Raw genomic sequence first — 22,123 nt, 5'->3', positions numbered from 1 at the left:
ACAATCCAATCGAGGCATAACTCCAACCCATATATACAAGTCCAACCCAACTCCAAACACTCCAACCCAAGCACAACTCCAATCCAACCGAGACGTGTGACTCCAACCCAAGCATAACTCCAATCTAATCGAGGCATAACTCCAACCCAAGTACTTGTCCAACCCAATTTAAAAAACTCCAACCCCAAGTTCCAACTCCAATCCAACGAGGCATTAACTCCTAACCCGAGTACTTGTCCAAATCAAACAAAACCAACCTTCTAACCCTGAACCTGATAAGGCCAAGAGGCTGTATATATACACACATGAAATTCATACAAGTGTTGGAAACTCGTGTTTCAGTCCAGCTTTGAACCCACTAACCAAGAGGCTGTAGGTAATCATACAAATGTTTGCAAACGGCCCGTGTCTTGAAATGTTTGCAAGAAAGTTGGAAATGCCAATTGTATGCACAAAACAACTCTAGCCCAAACATGGCACCAAGTTGAAAATGCATTGTATAGCAACCACCAAGATAGTATACGGTACAAACCTTAAAGGTAGCAAAAAAAAGGGTTGCACACGAGGACTTCCCAGGGGGTCACCCATCCTAGTACTACTCTCGACTAAGCACGCTTAACTGCGGAGTTCTGATGGGATCCGGTGCATTAGTGCTGGTATGATCGCAGCCGAAATAGAAGCATTAGCTTATTCATTTATACATTTCCCAAAGGTAAAAAAAAAATAAAAAGATGATGACTTCCCAATGGGTCACCCATCCTATTACTACCCTAGTCCAAGCACGCTTAACTGTGACGTTCTGTGGATATGAGGAACATGTAGCAAGCAATGCTATGAATGTATTATCCACCTTGATTTTGTTGTTTTATGTAACAAGACATTTTAGCAAACTGGCCTGTAATCCTGGCGCGTTACCCGATAAGCTGGTCATAAAGTTTCCTGTCACGTTTGCAAGTCACTTTGCCCGATAACCTGGCCATGACTTGGCACGCTACCCGTTAAAAGCACGGTAAACCTGGCACGCTACACGATAAAATGTCGACGTTGCCCGGTAAAGTATCCACGTTTCCCGGCAAACCTTCCCGCTGCCCGCTAAGGTTAGCACGATGTTCGACAAACATGTTATGGTCCATCGGCTTTTGGTTAACCCGAAGACATGGAACTTTGATGTCGAGCGAGCCCGATCCACATTCGGGTCCGCGCGCGACACGGTCTACGTTTTAAACACATGACTGACAAATAACGTTGATGACTGACTTACGATTCCATAACACACCACCTACGACCATGACTAATAACGTTGATGACTGACTAACGATTCCATAACACACCACCTACGCCCATGATAATGCTTCCCGGTAACAAGTCCCATTTCTTGAAACTTGTGCTAAAGTCGAGCGGCCCGAGCACGATCCGGTCAACGTGTTGACCCGAAAACATGAGGTTACCAACCCCGACCCCATAAACCGGTCATAAAGTTTCCTATCATGTCTGGGACGGAACGCCTCGTGTCATTTCGTCCGTTACCTAAAACAGGCCCACCGAGCCAGGCCCACGGGCCCTTCACGACACGAAATGGGGTTCGTTTCTCCAGGATAGTCATATCTCATGGTCTCGAGTACTCTCACAAAGCCTCGTGTCATTCCAGCCCCGTCTGGACACCTTGCCCGACCAAAGGCCTTACAGACCCACCTGGCCCACCAAGCGGCCCGTCCCGAATCGAAAACCAAAAGCTTCTTTTGGGAACCTCATATTTCAGTGTTCCGATGCCTAATACCAAATTTCGTGTCAATCCGACCTCGTTTGGACACCTTGCCCGACTAAAGGCCTTACGGACCCACCGGGCCCACCAAGCGGCCCGTCCAGACCCGAAAACCAAAATTCTTGTTTGGGAGCCTCATATTTCAGTGTCCCGATGCCTCAAACCAAATTTTGTGTCAATCCGATTTCGTTTGGTCGGGTTTTCAAAAATTATGATTCCTCAAAATTTTAATATATGTTCCTGTCACTAGGCTAATTGTTCAGAATGCATATATAGGGGAGGGGTGGGTATTGAGCGCCCATGCCCGGGCAAGGTTGGCTGCCAAGCAAAAATATGGAGGTTTAACGTACGAGAAACCAAGGCCCTTCCCCCATGTTGCATACGAAGCTCGCCCAACGACTTGGTTTCTTGCACAAGGACCCGAGTAGACTGCCCCAAACGTTGCCCACAGCCAAGGCACAGCCTAGGCGTGCAAGTCGCTTGTGGCCTAGGCCAAGGCATGCCAAGGCACATCCTAGGCAAGCCAAAGACATGCCAAGGCGCCTATGGCTTAGGCCAAGGATGCCAAGGCACGGCCAAGGCATGCCAAGGCGCCCATGGCTTAGGCCAAGGCACAACCTAGGCAAGCCAAAGGCATGCCAAGGCGCCCATGGCAAGGCCAAGGCAAGCCAAAGGCATGCCAAGGCGCCCATGGCCTAGGCCAAGGCATGCCAAGGCACAGCCTAGGAAAGCCAAAGGCATGCCAAGGCGCCCATGGAAAGGCCAAGGCAAGCCAAAGGCATTCTAAGGCATGGCCAATGCATGCCCAGGCGTCCATGGCAAGGCCAAAGCAAGCCAAAGGCACGACCAAAGGCATGCCAAGGCACCCAAGGCCTAGGCCAAGGCAAGCCAAAGGCATGCCAAGGCATGGCCAATGCATGCCCAGGCGCCCATGGCAAGGCCAAGGCAAGCCAAAGGCACGGCCAAAGGCATGCCAAGGCGAGCCAAAGGCATGCCAAGGCAAGCCAAAGGCACGGCCAAAGGCATGCCAAGGCAAGCCAAAGGCATGCCAAGGCGCCCAACGCCTAGGCCAAGGCAAGCCAAAGGCACGGACAAGGCATGCCAAGGCACGGCCAAGGCACAGCCTAGGCATGCCAAGGCGCCCATGGCAAGGCCAAAGGCATGCCAAAGCACGGCCAAGGCGCCCATGGCCTACGCAAAGGCATGAAAAACTCGGCCAAGGCATGCCAAGGCATGACCAAGGCACAGCCTAGGCAAGGCCAAAGGCATGCCAAGGCACGGCCAAGGCATGACAAGGCGCCCATGGCCTAGGCCAAGGCATGCAAAACTCGGCCAAGGTACGGCCAAGGCAAGCCAAAGGCACAACCAAGGCATGCCAAGGCACGGCCAAGGCATGCAAAACTCGGCCAAGGCACGGTCAAGGCATGCCAAGGCGCCCATGGCCTAGGCCAAGGCATGCAAAACTCAGCCAAGGCAAGCAAAACTCGGCCAAGGCAAGCCTAGATGGGTGTCTTCAAAAATTATGATTCCTCAAAAATTTAATGTCTGTTCCTGTCACTTTGCTAAATGTTCAGAATGCATATATAGGGGGCATGTGGGTTGAGAGCAAGCATGCCTTAGGGAAGGTTGCCCCCTCGTCAAGGTGGTAGGCTACCATGACATGCTTGCTCGTCCGTTCTAGGCATGATTCAAGGTCAATGGTGAGTTTACGAAATTTGTTGTGCAACGACACGTCCCTTTTATCTAAACGAAGCGTGGCTAGGATGCTGGGTTGCTTTACTCGCCCAAGGCTTGATTCTTAGCTTCCCTGGTTTGGTTTCGAGAAGTGGCTGCCGAGGTGTATTTGAGGCGATGGCTAGGATGTTGGATTCCTGATTGATGGATCCCCAACTGATTTGTCCGGGGGGCCTCTTATACCCTGATGAAAACAATGCGTTGGCCTGTCTAAGTCATGGTTATTGTGGATCGTTGCCCGCTGTTTTTTACAGCGTTGTTGTTGCCACAAGTGGTATAATTTCGTTTGGTTCGATCTTGCTGAATGTCTAGAACGGATGGGGGGGGGATTCGCATCGCCCGGTGCTTTCTGGGGATTGCCATTGCTTTTGGCTGTTCACATTGCCTTTGTGCCTTGTGGGCTGTCACTAGTTGAGCGGTTCTTGGGAATGTCCATCGTAAAGGTGCATGACTTGTGTTTGGTTTGTTACGGGTGGTTGGCTCTTTGCTTGCGCAACAACTTCTACCTGGCATACCTCTTCAGTTGTTTATGTGGGCATCAATTGCCTGGCCAAACTGTTGTTTCTGTGTTGCGTACCTAAGCTATGGTATTGTCTTGGTTGATTACAGTTGATTTCATCTTGTGCCATTTATGTGGCATCGGATGAACTACGAAGCGGTCTCTTTGATCCACAACATTACACATGCGTTGATGTTGTGGCCCATTGAGCGTTGCCTGGTATCCTGGATATGGAAAACGATGTGGGCATGGGGTCTCATGGGATCCTTGTTTTGCCCTCATTTAGCGTTTGTGCCCCTCTTAACATGACTTGCTGTCTTGCCTGATTTGGCCTTGCCATCGGGAGGGTTTGTCAAAGTTAACAATGCTTACTGTCTTGCCTGAAACGGCTTTGCCATCAGTAGGGTTTGTCAAAGTTAACAATGCTTACTGTGTTGCCTGAATTGGCCTTGCCATCGGGAGGGTCTGTCAAAGTTAACAATGCCTACTGTCTTGCCTGAAACGGCTTTGCCATCAGGAGGGTTTGTCAAAGTTAACAATGCATACTGTCTTGCCTGAATTGGCCTTGCCATCAGGAGGGTTTGTCAAAGTTAGCAATGCTTACTATCTTTCCTGTTTTGGCCTTGCCATCGGGAGGGTTTGTAAAAGTTAACAATGCTTACTGTCTTGCCTGTTTTGGCTTTGCCATCGGGAGGGTTTGTCAAAGTTAACGATGCCTACTGTCTTACCTGACTTGGCTTTGCCATCGGGAGGGTTTGTCAAAGTTAACTTGACCTACTGTCTTGCCTGTATTGGCTTTGCCATTGGGATCAGGAGGGTTTGTCAAAGAGTGGCGCATCACCTTGAATAACGTGCCTGTCACGTGTTGGCTCGTACCAGCGGGATGGTTATGTCAATGAGGAATGCTTCCTGGTTGATCCTGCCAGTAGTCATATTCTTGTCTCAAAGATTAAGCCATGCATGTGTAAGTATGAACAAATTTAGACTGTGAAACTGCGAATGGCTCATTAAATCAGTTATAGATTGTTTGATGGTATCTTGCTTCTCGGATAACCGTAGTAATTCTGGAGCTAATACGTGCAACAAACCCCGACTTCTGGAAGGGATGCATTTATTAGATAAAAGGTCGACGCGGTCTTTTCCCGTTGCTGCGATGATTCATGATAACTCGACGGATCGCACGGCCCTCTTGCCGGCGACGCATCATTCAAATTTCTGCCCTATCAACTTTCGATGGTAGGATAGTGGCCTACTATGGTGGTGACGGGTGACGGAGAATTAGGGTTCGATTCCGGAGAGGGAGCCTGAGAAACGGCTACCACATCCAAGGAAGGCAGCAGGCGCGCAAATTACCCAATCCTGACATGGGGAGGAAGTGACAATAAATAACAATACCTGGCTCATACGAGTCTGGTAATTGGAATGAGTACAATCTAAATCCCTTAACGAGGATCCATTTGAGGGCAAGTATGGTGCCAGCAGTCGCGGTAATTCCAGCTCCAATAGCTTTTATTTAAGTCGTTGCAGTTAAAAAGCTCGTAGTTGAACTTTGGGTTGGGTCGGCCGGTCCGCCTTTGGTGTGCACCGGTTTACTCGTCCCTTCTGTCGGCGATGCACTCCTAGCCTTAGTTGGCCGGGTCGTGCCTCCGGCGTTGTTACTTTGTTACAATGGACTCGATTTCTTCAAGCCACCGTAAAGCTGATATGGCACCTTTATCGCCATAGAATTCTTTTGGTCCAAATTCCTTGAAGTTCTTAAAACTACTGCCTTGAATTACTAGTAGTTTCTTGAATTTACGATTGAGTTTGCTCTCAGCGTTGTAGCTATGAACACTTTCTTCATGATGAGAATGTTTCTTATACGGATGAGTTCTCGATGATTTATTTGAATGTTCTATCTTATGTTTTTGTGACCCTTCTTTCATTGCATCAATGAAGGGAGTCATTGCATTATGAATCATGTCTTGGATTTTGACCAGATATTGCTCAGGAATCTCCTATACAGGTTTTGTCATATCTTTGTTTCTTCTATGAGTTGAAGCTTCATCATCATTCCCTTGATTATTTGGATTCGACATTCTGTAAATAGAATAGATTTTAGTATGAACGAAATTCTTTATTTATATACTAATGATTGGATATTTACAACGGATGTGTGAAATTTGATGTTAGTGCAAAAGATTGATTCGTTTATGAAATGTTTAATTAAGCTTATCGTATTACAACATGATTTTTTCTAATCTTTCTTGAGATTGTTCGTCTTGTAATGACGCAATCTAATTGTTTATTCTTTATTTGAGAATTTGATGTTTGAGATAATCATATGAAACGATAATTATTTTATATTATTTTCCAGGTATTTTGACGATGATAGTAGATGGGGTTCTTGAGAGGCATCAATACTTTCTTGTTGTGTATTTTTGAAATGGTTAGTACATACTTTGTGTACAAATAGACCCCAAGAATTTCTACAATTCTTATTTCTAGGTCATGTTTCATTTAATCCATGCTAGTTATTTCACGTAGCGTCGTCTTGAGTTTAGTCATCTTTTAGACTTTGTCTACCTGGACCTTTCCTTTATTTGTTAGCTATTACTCTCTTACTTCCAGATGTATTTGGAAGAATTATCTTGAGAGTTTGTGCAATCTTTTCTTGACATAATTCTTTAAAAGATATATTACTAATTTCGAGGAAATTTAAATATATCTCTTATTTATGTTATTACAAGATTACACGGTACTTGCATTGTTTATAACTACTAAGACTCTTATTTCTTCCGTCGAATAATCATCTTCTTGATCTTGTCGTCCTTCTTAACATTTTCTCCTTTCTTCTTTTCTTTTTGTCTTTCTTCAGCATCCATTCCTTTATTATGAGTAAAGTAAGGATTTTGCATTGTTGAATATATTCCTGTCCCTGAGGATTTTCTTCTGGATAAGTCATTACTTCCTTTCCATTCGACACCATTGGTTTCTTGGATCTACTTGATACGTCTCCATACGTGTTCTGATTTGGAATAATCTTGGCTAGCGGGATGTTAGAATCAATTGAATCGGAATCTTCCTCCATTGCTGTTTGGTATGAACTTTCGTCACTAGATATAGGAATTGGGAGAAAAGATGTTTCCATATAGCCTTTCCTTTTACCGGATTGAAGCTTAACGAATTCTTCACTAGATTGATGATCGTTTATCTATACGAGGTTATATTAATGATAGAAGTGTGTTTTTCGTATCTTATCCGTACTTATTTTATATCTTGTTCATATTATTCAATGATTATTTCCTTGATATCTTTATTTGAATCCTAATGATATTATAATTAATCTTATTTCTCATCGAAGCCTAGGTATGATTTAAATACCTAATTCGCCAAGATCGATGGCTCTGGTACCAATCTGTCACACCCGAACTTAGGGCCTAGGCATGTGACCAATAGTTGGTACCTATTTTGAAAATATATCAGAGTTTTAGCGGAAGTATTTAAAATATATTTTTTTTAGCGGAAGTCTTTTTAAAATATTAGTTTATATTTTGTAACATTAGTTTATTTGTAAAATCTTTATTTATAACAATAATAATATTTGATTTATTATAAAGCTTTTCGAATAATAAATATTCGAGAGTTTGATTTGTAAACCTCGTTTTATTTATAAAACTTGTTTAAATATTGTTTGCAATATTTTAATAATATTAAAACTGAGCCATCTCTACCTTGCGAGCGTCTATCTCCTTAAATGGCTCTAATTCCTTGCTACCTGTACTAACTTTTGTATCCTGTAATCTTGGGGGGGGATACGTCAGCGATATGCTGGTGAATCGTTGACTCTAAAAACATTTTTATAAATCTTTCTTTGACTGACAAGATAGTTTTCATGAAACAATCTAAGTAGAAACGTCTATTATTTCTGGGATTGTGCCACTGCCATACACACACAATTACGGTTCTCCGGGAATTGACACCCTTTGGAGAACTTTTATTATGACCTCTAGTCTGTGGCCACGTAGCCTTGACTGATAGACTAGATTGATCATGTTTGGATCCAGACACATGTGTACTTGGTCTGAGTTGTTTTTATTTTCTATCTTGTATTTTAATAGAGAACACGTAATCCCATAAATCTTTACTTGACTGTCTTTGTTTAAGATAAACAACCTGTTTATCTTGACTGAAAAAGGTTTAACGTATTCACCTGTGACTGTCTGTTCTGAATGATGTGGTGATCTCGTTTGAAAACCTTTGTGAATGAATGAATGAATGATTGATTGATTGATTGATTAAATGATTGACCTATAATAAAATAGGTTTATGTAAATACCCGGATCGTCTCTTAATCCGGCTATAGACCTTTAGTCTAGTTTGATAACTTAAACCTTGATTGATCTTTTGTTTGAATGAAATATTTTTGATATGAAATCTTTCTCTATATTTGCTAACCATGTGCTACGTTTCTTTTTCAAGAAGAAACGTCAATTATCTCTATCCTTTGTCAATATCTTATATTTCTTAAAAATGAAGAAATAATGTATTAACTATATCATTTAAAAATTCTATCTTTCTTAAAGAAACATTATTTTAATTTATTCATTATATTTATAATTCTTTGATCAAGGTCTAGGCTATACCCCTGACTAGGGTCTAAGCATTTATTATTTTATTAATATTTTATTCGGACATAACTCTTACCTTGCTTAGCTTATTATTTTATAGATTCTCGGTCAGCACTTCGACGCTTGCACGTACTTTGAGAATCTTGATCAACAACTCCTCGACACGCAAATCGAGGAACGTTCGGGGGTTGCCGGGTCGTGCACGTACTTCGAGGCGGGATGTCAGGTCGTCTCGGGTCGGCACGGTTTACGAGGTCGGCACGCAAAACGAGGTCGTCACGCGTTACGAGGTCGGCACACAAAACGAGGTGCGCCGGTCGTCGGGATTGTCGGTACGAACTTCGAGATGTCGTCGGCATATGGTGGGGATTACAAGGTTACGGTTGTCGGGTCGGTGGCACGGAAATCAAGGTAGAGAGAGAAAGTATTCTAGATAGAGAGGGATTTGGGTGTGAAAAAGAAAGAGTCATGACCTTCTATTTATAGCTGAAAAGTGGTCCCATCGCGGTACGCTACAGACACTTTCTTTTTGGTCATCGCGTACCGCGATGGCACGCGTTCCTCAGAGAGTGCCACGTGGCGGACACGTGTCACTGTCTTAACCACCCTCTGCCACGTGTTGCCACGTGGCGTACACGTGTCATTTTTTAAGACACGCTCTGCCACGTGTTGACACGTGGCCTGCCACGTGTCGTGTCGTCTGCCACGTGTCACCTCCTGATGACACGGGTTGATGTGTCATCAAAGACCATCGCGTATCGCGATGGCCTCTTTGGCTATGCCCATCGCGTATCGCGATGGGTCAATAAATCTGGATTTTTATTTTTATTTTTAAACCCCTTTAGTTTTACTAACTTGTCATTTTTGGATCGAAATTTCGAGGACGTTACACAAACAAGATCGTTTATCCCGAAAGAATCTAATTATCGTGCAAAGGTACCATTCGAGCTCGTTTCTGACGATGTTTGTGGCGCGATTACTCCCGAGACACATGGTGGCAACCGATACTTTTTACTTGTTGTTGACGACTACACCCGCTATATGTTGGTTTTCACGATAAAGACGAAAGACCAAGTTATGGGTTTACTCATTGATTTCGTGAAAAGGGTGGAAAACGAAACGGGCAAGAAACTCAAAACCATACGCACCGACAATAGGGGTGAGTTTACATCCCATGTGTTGGAAGATTACTTTTCAAGTATAGGTGTGGCACATCAATTTACGGCTCCGTACACCCCACATCAAAACGGAGTGGTTGAAAGAAGAAACCAAACTATACTTGGTACGACTCGAAGTTTGTTAAAGGCGATGTCAGTACCACAAGACCTATGGGGAGAAGCGGTTCATCACTTGGTTTAGTTACTAAACTGGTCACCAACAAAATCGTTGGAGGGTTCGACTCCGTACGAGTGTTTAAAAGGAAGAAAACCGAACCTTTCAAACGTTAAAGTGTTTGGATGCACGGGGTATGTCAAAGTCCTTGGTACCCGTCAAAAGAAATTGGACGACCGAAGCATTGTGATGATTCACTTAGGTACTCAACCTGGAACAAAAGACTACTGAATGTTTGATCCGATAAAAAGGCGAGTACATATTACACGGGATGTCAAGTTTGACGAGTGTAAAAGGTACGCGTGGGCTGATCTTGACAAACAAGAGGGCGAAAAGGGTCCTGAATGAACCGAGTTTATTGTCAGGTGCGACATTGAACCTGAACCGGAGCAAGTGACATCCGGGTTTGACACCGGGTCCGTAGACCGTCATGATACCGGTGAGTTGGTTCGTATCAGAAACGAAAGTGAGTCATCAAGTTCAGAAGGTGGCAGCCCACCTGTAAGCCCGGCTAGGCCCAACACTGGCCTAAACGAAGAACCGTTACAAGTTATTCAGCCGCGTCGAACTACTCGAAAGACGGTTTTGCCCAAGAAATTTAGCGACTTTCTGGTTGAAGGTATACCGACATCCGCCGAGCAAGACCCGACAACCGACGAGGTAAATCTCCTATTATTATTCGATGATGAATCGGTAAATTTTCGTGAAGCGAATAACGAAAAACATTGGAGAAAAGCAATGGAATCGGAGATCGAGTCGATAGAAAGAAACAAGACATGGCGGTTAGTCGAAGCACCACCCAAAGTAAAACCGATAGGTTTAAAGTGGGTCAAAAAATAAAAAGAGATGATGCCGGGAAAATAACCAAGTACAAGGCCCGACTCGTAGCTAAGGGGTATGCTCAGAAATATGGGATCGATTTCGAAGAGGTGTTCACGCCAGTGGTGAGAATCGAAACCGTTCGGCTTTTACTCGCGTTAGCAGCCAACCAAGGTTGGGAAGTGCATCAATTGGATGTAAAATCCGTGTTTCTTCATGGTGAATTAAAAGAAGAGGTGTACGTATTTCAACCGGATGGGTTTGTTAAGAAAGGTGAGGAAAGAAAAGTGTACAAGTTGGCTAAAGCTTTATATGGTCTACGCCAAGCTCCAAGGGCATGGAATACTAAACTAGACGGGTCGTTAAAGGAACTCGGTTTCACTTGATGTAAACAAGAACAAGCGGTTTACAAAAGGTGTTCCGATCAAAGGCTACTACTCGTTGGAGTTTACATTGATGATTTGATAGTCTTGGGTACAAGTGTGCAAGAAATTGCAAATTTCAAAAGACAAATGGAGTCAAGGTTCGAGATGAGTGACCTCGGGTTGTTGCATTACTATCTCGGGATTGAAGTGAAGCAAAGCGATCGTGGGATAACGTTAAAGCAAAGCGGTTATGCAACGAAGATCCTAAAAGAAGCAAGTCTTTGGGAGTGCAACTCGACTCATTTTCCAATGGAACCAGGCTTAAAGTTGTCTAAAGAAGATGAGAATCCGAAGGTAGATCCGACCAGTTATAGAAAGATAATCGGAAGCTTGCGGTATTTAACTCATACAGGACCTGATTTGAGCTACTCGGTTGGTTATGCAAGTCGATTCATGCAAACACCAACTCAAGCTCATGCTCAAGCGGTTAAATATATTCTCTGATATCTAAGAGGTTCACTAGACTTTGGTATTACTTACTCGAGAGGCGGAAACAGTATGTTGCACGGGTATAGTGATAGTAGTCATGCGGTGGATATGGATGATGGTCGGAGCACCTCAGGTTTGATTTTCTACTATGGTACATCACCGATATCATGGGTTTCTCAGAAACAAGGAACGGTGGCGTTATCATCATGTGAGGCTGAATTTATGGCAGCTACATCAGCAGCATGTCAAGCCTTATGGCTTCGGGGTTTGTTGTCAGAGATGACTGGAGAAAAAGAGGAGATCGTGAAGTTGAAGGTGGATAATTCATCGGCTATTGCCTTAATGAAGAACCCTGTTTTTCATGGGAGAAGCAAGCACATCAACACACGTTACCATTTCATTCGGGAGTGCATCGAGAGAGAACAAATCAAGGTGGAACATGTCAGTGGAGATTTACAAAGAGCAGACATCCTTACAAAAGCATTGCCACGGCTGAAGTTTAACGAGATGCGAAGCTTCATCGGTGTCACAAGATTAGGGGGGTGATTGTTAGTGTAATCTTGCGTAAGTGCGGGGACCTAGTTGTCGTACTTACAAACCTAGGAGGGTTTTTGAGTTAGTTTTTCTCCTATTCTTGTCTAACAAGTAATTGTATGGTTATAAATAGGGGTTATTTGTAATCAAGTAATCACAACAACTTATCAATCAATACAATAAAGGTTTAGACTTGAAATCTTATTGTCTTCACAATCAACACATTTGCTTACTAAATCAGACGGTGGACCTCCAAGATGGTTTTCGCCATTGGAGTGTGCATCCCGCTTCGACAATGCTCCTCTCCTACTCACTTTACCTGGTCTGTTATGCTTTTGCATAATCGATATAAATATTAGTAAATGTTTTTAAAGAGAATGAGATGAAATCTGGTTTTCTTTCCTTCAGGAATAGATGGTAATGGGCATGCACTTCTATTGCATTATCAAAGGCTAGGACAGTAAGTACTTTTTTATTTTTTCTGTTTTTATGCAGTTTTTTCCTTATCTTAGTCGTTCTAACGAAACATGCCATTGTTAAAAATTTTGCCACGTATATTAACTTGCGTTTCTGGTGGAACAACTGACTGGTGTCTTTCTATCCTATGTTCTAAAGAAAGTGATGAATTTTATCATGATTAATTTCTTGGAAAATTCTTACTCCATTCTGCTTGTTTGAAAGATTTTTGACATATGGTGCCTGCATATTCCTACTACAGACCGAACACCTTTTACAGGTCACTTTCTCTTCCCTCATGGTAATTAAATAAAGAAGCCACAACCGATTGGTGATTTTGGGAACGTATATAACAACATGGATTTAACAACAATTTACATTGAATGGAAATGATTATTAACAACTGAGTTTCACAATTACAAGACCATATATATAGTATTTGGTACATTTCCTTGTGAACCGACGCGACTTTGACAAGCGATCTAAACATAGACGACGCTTACGAACAACCGCCATATTTATTAACATTAAAAGATAATATCATTAATTCAAATATTTTGAATTAATCATCAAACTTAAACCATGCAGAAAATCAAGACTACATATATGGCATAATAGACCACAACCGAAACCGGATCCACAACTCAGTCCATGCACTTAACTTTGGTCCACGGTTACTAATTTAAAATTTGAATTATTTTTATATTGATTTTGTCTTCCTTGATTGTTGTATTCTTTTCTTGTCTTTAGCCACTTATAATGTATTTATATTTTATATTTTACCTATTCCATGAAATAATTATTCCATTGCACTTAATATGGTATCAGCCAGAAGATCATCTAAATACCACTACCCACTACCCGCTACCCTACATCTTCCTTTCCAGCGATCTTCCTCATAAATCATGTCGACTGAGAATAGCCAAATCACATGTATTTCTTTCATTCCCATCACATCAACCTCTAAAACATGGCAAAATATAAACAACTCTCAAATTCAAGGCATACTACCAACTCCACATCAACCCAACACCGTTCGACCATTCTTAGGAAAATGCCAATTTTGTTTTAAACAAGGCCATTCTCTCACCTTTTGTTATGCATTCAAAAAGCTACACCCACACATAACCCTTCCCACATATCAACGGCCCACTACTCAACTACAAGCACATATGATGGGAATCAATAACAACAACACTTCCAATCCCACTTGGTTATTTGACAATGGAACTTCTCACCACACTACCAATGATCTCAACACCTTGTCATTTCACACTCCGTATGATGGTAATGAGGAACTAATCATTGGTGATGGTTCGTCACTTATTATAACTCATACTGGCTCTATTAATCTTTCCTATTGTCTCTTTCACATTAAACAACGTCGTTTGCGTTCCGTCTATCTCACGTAATATCATATCTATATCTCATTTATGTATAGATAACAATATAATAATTCAAATTTTCTCTTTCAATTTTGTTATCAAAGACACCCAAACTCATCCACCACGTACTCCTAAGGGGAATAACTAGTAATGGTATCTATGAGCTTCGGTCTTCAACCCGACCACCTCATGTTTTTCACATGAAGACTAGTAAGGCTTCCTTTCGGCATCATCACCTAGGACATCCACATTCCAAAGTCATGCAACATTTAGTATCATCCATTTATTTAATTTTAGATTTTCATGATCATTTTAATTCATGTTTCATCAATAAGAGTCGTAAGCTCCCATTTCATATTTATTCAATTACTTCTAATGCACCATTAGAAATCTTGTTTTCCTATGTATGGACCACACTGGTTCACTCTCTTGATGGATTCAAATATTACATAATTTTTGTTGGCCACTTTACAAAATACATTTGGATTTATCCTTTAAAACACAACTCGGACTCTCTCGACACTTTTACTCATTTCCAACTCCTAGTTGAAACTATTTTCAATCCAAAATTAAAACCCCATTTTCCGATAACGGGGGCGAATACCTTAAATTATCTTCCCACCTATCCTCTTGTGGTATATCTCACCTCACATCCTGCCTCACACCCTGGAGCACAACGGCTATGTGGAACGACGCCATCCCCACATATAGTTGACACGGGTTTAGCTCTTCTATCCCTTGGAAAATTACCTATCAAATTTTGTACTTTTGCATTTACAACCGCAACTTACTTACTCAACTGACTACCTACAATTAATCTAAACAATGACTCGCCTTTCTATTTTTTATTTCACAAACAACCTACCTACGACAAACTTCTTTGTTTTGGTTGCTTATCTTTCCCATGGTCACGTCCCTACACAAACCACAAACTTCAATCTCGTTCAAAACCATGTATTTTTATAGGTTACTCATCCTCTCAAAGTGCCTATCCACTACGTGAAAATTGACCTTCGGCCACACGAAAAAAGTGTGGCCGTAGGCTTCTAGCCACACACATTTTGTTCAGGTCATATGTGGCCAAAGGTCGTGACACCGTGGGCATGATATGGCCACACACAGTTTTTAGTGGCCTTATGTGGTAATAAGTGTGGCTAAAGGGTACATGCATTAGTTGCTGGACATCAAGAAGCCTCTCCAATAAGTGTGGCTAAACGGTAGAAAATGGCCACATGACTATTTCCTATGAGTGACCATTGCACGTATATAGCCACATGGATTATTATTTCAGCAACATGAATTTTACAATAATGTGGCTAATAGGGTTGTGTTAAGCTTGCTTTGCGACCTGTACTGTGTGGATATATCAAAGAAATGGCCACTTAAATTTAATAATAGGGTGGCTAATTATATGATATAGACAATGGATATTGCATTAAAAGTGGCTAAATATGTTTGCTTGCCACCAAACACTCCTTTGTAGATTATAGTGTGGCTATTGTCTTACCGTTTGTCACACATAATGCTTTTCGTAATTTAAAGTGTGGCTATTGTCAAACTTTTCGTCACACATAGTGAGGTACGTGTGGTTAATCATATCATATAGAAACCGGAGGTTATTGTCAATGTGGCTAAAAATGTGAACTTGCCAGTCAAACACTCTTTTGTAGTTTGTGGTGTGGCCATTGTCTTACCGTTTGTCACACATAATGTTTTTCCTAATTTAAAGTGTGGCTATTGTCAAACTTTTCGTCACACATAGTGATGTATTGTGTGGCCAATCATATCATATAGACACTGGAGGTTATTGTCAATGTGGCTAAAAATGTGAACTTGCCACTCAAACACTCTTTTGTAGTTTGTGGTGTGGCCATTGTCATACCGTTTGTCACACATAATGCTTTTGTAATATAAAGTGTGGCTATTATCATACTTTTGGTCACACATAGATAAATGTGGCTATTTCATAAGTTTAACAAACCCAATAACATAAATTTAAAACAAGTTTACATTAACAAACCTTCACTAATAAGTTATGAATTCAAAATATTTGAAACTAATACTAATTACTACCGACCTCAAACTTTCTCATAAACTCATCAAATTGTTTTTGTCTCCTTTCTTCATTTTCCTTAAGTTCTTTTTCCATTTATTCCATTTGTTTCACTCGTTCTTCCAACTCGTTTCTTGACTTCCTTTCATCTTTTTCCATTTCGGCTCTAACTTTTTGAACCTAAAATTGTTAAAATATTAGCATCATAACCAGTAAAGGGTTAATGTGAGGCGAAACCTCAAAGCACGACGACTATCACGCACAATCACATTAGACATAATGTATACACAAACAAAAACTTTAATCGACGACTTGTTGGTGATAATAATCAATGTCAACTGTACTAAAGAGTCCTAATATGTATTCACACATCGTATCATGGCAAATCAACCAAACATTCATCATACAACTTAACTTATGATCACTAAGTTCACGAGACAGATTATAGCATGTACAAACTGATTTTATTCACTAAGAAAAGATTAAGTATAAATTCTACCAAATTTACCACAGTTGAATACATGAATTAGGTTTCTCAAAAAAATTTTATTATATTTTTCTCATACATACAAAACTCACAATAATTCAACCATTGCAGATTTGTACCAACAGTTCAACAGATTGCACAACAAACACTTGTTTAATGGTTCTATCAACTCATTAATCTAAATTGTGCAAGACAAATTGGGTTGTCTTCAAAACTCATAATACTAAATTTCAGAACTGGAAACAACCCGTTTGGTTTTGTCATTAGGGAGTTATCGTGTCGGAAAGACAGGCCAAAATATAACTCCCATAATCAGCTTTGACCAGTGTTTTTGTAAAATCATAAAAACTAATCAAAACGTGTCCAAAAATTATAAACTTTACCTTTCTAGAAACTAGACTCATAGTGTTATATCCCAGAATCAAAAATCGTTTAGTAATCATCGTTTAACATCATGTTACATACCAATAAATAAACGAAAACGAATCTGTCAGCAAACTGTTGTCATCAAACAAGTGAAATACATACCTTTTTAGCGATGAAATAAGATGTACTAAGCTTCAATTACAATAAATAACACTTAAAATTGAAAATCCCCAAACTTGGTTCTTAGGGTTCTTCACACTCAACACGAATCTGGCAAAAATTGAGATAGAATTGATGGAAACCGACACCACACATGAATTCCTCTCGCAAAAATAGTTAGATTAGAGCCCGGAATCAAAGGATTTGGTTAAGAATTGAGTGTGTTAGAGAATTAATGATTGAGGTATGGTGGGTGTAAAGAGATGAAGAAGAAATATGATAAGAAGGAATGAAGAGAAAGAAAAAAGGTAGGTTAAATATGTGGTTAAATTAAATTTAAGAATGAGAGGGTAATTCAAAATTTTTTGAAGAAAAGAGGGGGTTGAATTTAATTTGAAATTTTGAGGGAAGTGAAATTAATATGAACTAAATATGAATTTAATTTATTTTTAATAATTAAAATAAAGAGTTGTTTGTGTAATATATATATATATATATATATATATATATATATATATATATATATATATATATATAACAACTAATTAAACCTTAAATAATATAAGAAATTGTATAATAAATATAAAAACATATAAAATAAATACAAGTGATATTTATAGTTGCTTTAAAAGAGTTGTATAAGCGTGTAGTAATCAGTGTTAACGTCTAATAAACCATACTTTCATTAGTGGGTCATACTAGTTCTTGATCGGTGTTAGTGTCCCATTATAGCATCTATCATGTCATAGTTGCTCTAAAAGAGTTGTATAGGAGTGGTATTAGTCACGGTTAGGTGTTAACGCCTGAAACACACTATACTTTCGTCAATAGGCCATATGTGGCCTTGAATTGGGTCAATGGCCCAACATGTTATACATTCATCAATGGGCCTTTATTGGTATTAGTGGTCATTTTAGCATCTATCATGTCCCCGTTGCTACAAGAGGGTTGTATATGAGTGTAGTGAGCCAAAGGCATGTGTCAACGCCCGATAACATGTCATACTTTTATTAATGGGCCATATTGGGCCTTGATTGTTGTTAATGGCCAATATCGTCTCTTTCATGTCATAGTTACGTTAACATATTGTATAGGAGTGTAGTGAGTCATCGTTGGCCGTCATATTTTGCATTAATGGGCCGTCTTGGGCTTTGATTGTTGTTAGTGACCCATTGTAGTCTCTATCATATCATAGTTGCTCTAAAAGGGTTGAATATGAGTTTAGTGAGTCATAGTTTGGTTACGCCCAATAATATGTCATACTTTCATCAATGGGCCTTATTGGACCTTGATTGTTGTTAATGGCCAGTATGGTCTCTATCATGTCATAGTTACGTTAACATGTTGTATAAGAGTGTAGTGAGTCTTAGTTGGTCTCATCAAATGGCGTTGATTGGTATTAGTGGCCCATTATATCACCTATCATGTCATAGTCGCTACAAGGAGGTTGTATATGAGTGTAGTGAGCCATAGTCATGTGTCAACGCCCTATAACATGTTATACTTTTGTTAGTAGAACATATTGGGCCTCGATTGTTGTTAATGGCCCAATATATCTATATCATGTCATAGTTAATTTAACAGGTTGTATAGGAGTGTAGTGACTCATAGTTGGTGTTAACGCCTAGTAGCATGTCATACTTTGCATTAATGGGCCGTCTTGGGCCTTGTTTGTTGTTAGTGACCCATTGTAGTCACTATCATATCATAGTTTCTCTAAAAGGGTTGAATATGAGTTTAGTGAGTCATAGTTTGGTTAACACCCAATAATATGTCATACTTTCATCAATGGGCCTTATTGGACCTTAACTGGTGTTTGTGGCCCATTATAGCCTTTATCACATCATAGTTGCTCTAAGAAGGTTGTATAGAATGTCATTAGTCATAGTTAGATGTTAATGGCCGATAACATGGGATACTTTCGTCAATAGGTATTATTGGGTCTTGTTGGTGTTAGTGGCCCATTATAGCCTTTTTCATGTCATAGTCGCTCTAATGGGCTATATTAGGGCTTGAAATCTCTTAGTGGCCTATTATGGCATGTGATATGTAACATTAGATATTTAAGGGTTATATCGTGTTATAGGGAGTCATATTAGACAATAATAGATAAAAACAAGTCATACATGTCCTAATGGGCCATATTGGGCCTTGAAATCTCTAATGGCCCATTATGCATATAATTTTAAATTGTGTCTTAAGAGGTACAACTCGCCTAACCCGTCGATAAACATTAAACATAGGGGTGGAAAATGGGCTAGGTTGGGTCGAAACGGGCTATGGGTCGGAACGGGTTAGGGTCGAAACGTGTCAGGGTTGGAACGTGTCAACTAAAAAAAAGGTTGTTATGGTTCGGGTCGGAACGGGTCAGGGTCAAAAAGTTTGGGTCATAACGGGTTCGGGTCAAAATGGGTCAAGGTCGGAACGGGTCAAAACGGGTTTTGGGTCTTTTTTTTTAACAAGGACAACGGAGGAAATGTTTTAGTTTTATCATTAAAGTTAATGTTCTAGCCCAGTTCGTTTCACCACTTAACAACTCATTTTTATTTTTTACAGCAAACAACATGCTAAACAGCTCATTTCAGCGATATTCCAGTTCGTTTCAACACTTAACAGCTCGTTTTAACAGCAAACAGCATGTTAAACAGCTCGTTTCAGCAAGTTTTCAGTTCGTTTCAGCACGTAACAGCTCGTTTTTACAGCAAACATCATGTTAAACAACTCGTTTCAGTGATTTTTCAGTCTGTTTCAGCACTTAACAGCTTGTTTCAGCACTTAACAGCTCGTTTCAGCGATTTTTCAGTCCGTTTCAGCACTTAACAACTCGTTTTAACAGCAAACAGCATGTTAAACAACTCGTTTCAGCAAGTTTTCAGTTTGTTTCAGCACGTAACAGCTCGTTTTTACAGCAAACATCATGTTAAACAGCTCGTTTCAGCGATTTTTCAGTCCGTTTCAGCATTTAACAGCTCGTTTCAGCAATTAACAGCTCGTTTCAGCACTTAACAGATCGTTTCAACGTGTTTTGACCAGTTTTGCAGCAATTCAGCAATAAAAAATCAACAGTTCAGCTCGTTTTTTCTTGTTTCAGCAGGTTACATAACCAATACTTCAAAACGTTTTGTGTTTTCAATCCAGAAAACAAGTATAGGCAAATGTTTAGTGTTTTCAAAACCAATATGCAAGTATGTCCGTGTTTTCAATCCAAAGCCTGGTGTCACGTATTATAGAGTTTTCTCAAAACCAAATGAATGCATTTGACTCGCTAACTGTTACCTAGTACAAGTGTTTTAAGTTATGAGAGTATGTTCAACAACACATGACTCTAAGACCCACGTATGAACTCACACACAAACACAAACTTGACCCGACGAATCGTTGGTGATAATAAGTAATGTCAACAGTACCGAAAGTCCTAACATGTATCCACACATAATATCATGGCAAAGCAACCAAATATTCATCATACAACTTAACTTATGATCATTCAGTTCACGAGACAGATTCTGGCATGTACAAACTAATTTTATTCACAAAGAAAATATTAAGGATAAATTCTAAAAAATTTACCACAGTATGACATATGAATCAAGTTTCTCAAACAATTTTTATTATATTTTTCTCAAGCATAGAAACCTCAAAATAATTCAACCATTACAATAGGTACTAACAGTTCAGCAGACTGCGCAACAAAAACTAATTTAATGGTTCTATCAACTCATTAAACCAAATTGTGTAAGACCAATTGTTTTATCTTTTAAACTCATAATACTAAGTTCCAGAAGTGGAACCAACCCGTTTGGGTTTTCCATTAGGGTGTTATGGTGTCCGAAAAATGGACCAGAATATAACTCCCTGTATCAGCTTTGACATATGTTTTTGTAAAATTATAAAAGGTACTCAACACTCATCCAAAAATTACAAAATTTACCTTTCTAGAAACTAGACTCAGAATACTATATCTGAAATTCAAGAATCGATCAATAATAATTGTTTAACATCGAGTTACAGACCAATCAATAAATGAGAACGAATCTGTAAGCCAACTGTTCTCAACAAAACTCAAACCCTAACATGTTTATCACATCTCTGGGGTACTAATTAATCATGTTTAAAACCCCCGTTAGATTTGATCGCATGATGGTTGATGAAGTTTGGAGAAAGAAGCAAAGTGATGAAGAAGAGTATTGAGCTTCAATCGATGTTTATGAATTAGGTTTGTAATTGGGAGGAGGTGAAGATGACGGCCACATGAAGCATAAAGTGTGGTCATTAACTAATAATAGTCGCTTTTGTTGTTTTGCTTTCACTATTAACTTTTAGCCACACATCAAATATTATAAGTGGCTAACAAACAATGTTATATGGTCACATAAACCTTTAAGTGTGACCATATTTATTAATTTTTAGCCACATATGAAACAACTAAAGTGTGACCATTAACTACTAATAATCACACGCTTTGTCTTAATGTCACCGTTAACTTTTAGCTAAACATAAAACTTATAAGTGGCTAACAAACAATACTCTATGGTCACATATACCCGTAAGTGTGGCCATATATATTAGCTTTAGCCACATCATTAACAAATTACTGTAAGCATAGATAATATTTGGCCACAGTTTATTAAGTGTGGCTAATAAATATCACATTTTTTGTAAAAATGTGGCTAACAGCTGCGTTTTTTGTCACACAAATTGAATAAGAGTGGCTAAAGGTTCCAGCATGTGTTTTTTTTGTCACACAATCTAATATATGTGGCTAAAGGTTCTAACATGTGTGTTTTTAGTTCTAACAGGTGCGTTTTTAGTCACACGAATAACAAATGTGTGGCGAAAGAGACCTTTAGCCACACATTTAGACTGAGGTGTGGCAAACCGCCCAGAGCATGTGCGTGGCCAAAAGCCAATATTCACATAGTAATCACGTCTTTGACCCTCTAAAGAACCGCACATATACTTTTCGTCATGTTCAATTCATAGAACATGTTTTCCCATATGAATCTCTACTTAATAGCCCTACACCTCTACCCCACATCCTGACAACTTACTCATGTGTGTTGCGTGTGATGG

The 22,123-nt window shown here is 40.0% G+C and overlaps 1 long non-coding RNA gene, 1 other non-coding gene and 1 pseudogene across 2 annotated transcripts; 2 read left to right on the top strand and 1 right to left on the bottom strand.

Annotated features, from left to right (window-relative positions):
* Window positions 1–552: 552 nt before the first annotated feature.
* LOC143553733 (5S ribosomal RNA) lies at window positions 553–670 on the bottom strand. Its single transcript, XR_013138889.1, has one exon. It is a non-coding gene; the product is annotated as a 5S ribosomal RNA (ribosomal RNA).
* An 867-nt stretch (window positions 671–1,537) lies between these two features.
* LOC143553730 (uncharacterized) lies at window positions 1,538–3,262 on the top strand. Its single transcript, XR_013138886.1, has 3 exons — window positions 1,538–2,218; window positions 2,922–2,942; window positions 3,236–3,262. It is a non-coding gene; the product is annotated as an uncharacterized LOC143553730 (long non-coding RNA).
* An 8,417-nt stretch (window positions 3,263–11,679) lies between these two features.
* The window catches only part of LOC143553727 (phytyl ester synthase 1, chloroplastic-like), a 78,793-nt pseudogene continuing 68,349 nt past the window's right edge, over window positions 11,680–22,123 (top strand).

Source organism: Bidens hawaiensis, unplaced genomic scaffold (assembly GCF_021521415.1).
Source record: "Bidens hawaiensis isolate Kalapana, Puna unplaced genomic scaffold, B.hawaiensis_p1.1 tig00017354_1, whole genome shotgun sequence".
NCBI lineage: Eukaryota > Viridiplantae > Streptophyta > Magnoliopsida > Asterales > Asteraceae > Bidens > Bidens hawaiensis.
This window is presented reverse-complemented; position numbering and strand designations above follow the sequence as displayed.